This window comes from Fukomys damarensis, unplaced genomic scaffold, assembly GCF_012274545.1.
Source record: "Fukomys damarensis isolate Sample0158 unplaced genomic scaffold, DMR_v1.0_HiC HiC_scaffold_33, whole genome shotgun sequence".
NCBI lineage: Eukaryota > Metazoa > Chordata > Mammalia > Rodentia > Bathyergidae > Fukomys > Fukomys damarensis.
The window spans coordinates 18,121,651-18,122,977 of NW_022900945.1; positions in this window are offsets into that span (position 1 = coordinate 18,121,651).

A 1,327-nucleotide genomic window follows, 5' to 3' on the forward strand; every position below is an offset into this window, starting at 1 on the left:
CCTTTTCTTGTGTCTAGCCCATTCCCCCTCCTTTGCTGGCTCATTTCGATCCATTATAGAGGCACACATGAGTGAAAATTTAACATAGATAAATGATTTCAATTTTATCAAGAGTTTTTAAAATAAATGCTCAAGACTATAGATATCCCAAGACAAGGCCAACGCTAATAACCAAAAGCCAAAATAAGAAAGGCTAATACTAGCTGACTGTAATCACTTCACCGTTGGGCATGAACCAGCAGCTATCCCCAAGGTCAGATCCAAGCAAGCAAACACAGTCCAACAAGGATGAAATGAATGCTTTGTTCGGGGTTGTATGAGGCAAGGGTAGTAACCTGACACTCCGGGAACATTTCGGGAAAATAAACATGTTTCTTTAATTCATAGTTTAAATTATGCAAGAATTCCTTTTTACTGTTAATATAATGTCTTTAATTCTTTCAGGAAGATAATCTAGAAGGGGGAATAGCTAGGCCAGATGGAATTTCTAGTTTTAGTTTTTTGAGCAATCTCCATACTGATTTCCATAGTGGTTGCACTAGTTTACATTTCCACCAACAATATACAAGTGTGGCCCCAAAACCAGCACTTGTTATTCTTTTTTTATTATTTGATTTGATGATAGCCATTCTTTCTAGAGTAAAATGCGTTGATTTCATTTGCATTTCTCTAATGGCCATGATGGCAATACAATTCATAATAGCTGAATCTTGGAAGCAGCTTATATGTTCATCCACAGATAAATGGATAAAGAAAATGTATTTGTGCGTTTCTAGACAATGGAATACTATTCTGGCATAAAGAATGATAAACGAGTCATTTGTAGAAAATGGAGTCATCTTGAGACCACAATGTTACGTGACATAAGTCAGACAAATTTAAATATCACATGGTTTCTCTTATGTGAGAAACCCGAAATTATATAAAGAGCAAAATAAAAGATATTAAGAAGTAGGGAAATCTCTTTCAAATGGGAAGAGAGTCAAGACTTGGAGAGAGGCCAGGCAGGGCATGAAAATAGAATGAAATGTGTCAGGTACAAATACTCCCCACAAGGAGTTGTCCTCATTACGTACTACAAGCATCTAATTTTTAAAAAGTTGGAAAAAAAAAAAAAACCACTCATTTCCAAGCATGTGTTCCGTGTGGGAGAGGATCTGGAGGCCATCTACAACTAATGGGAGTTAAGTTTAGGAGCGATATGGAAAGAAGGAATAAGTCTGTTCCGAGTCAAGTGAGAACAGCCAGTCCAAGGCCGAACACAGGCGCGGCTTGCAGATGAGGCAGTGAAGGCGGGGAAAGGCGGGAGCAGCTGCCGCTGGCGAGG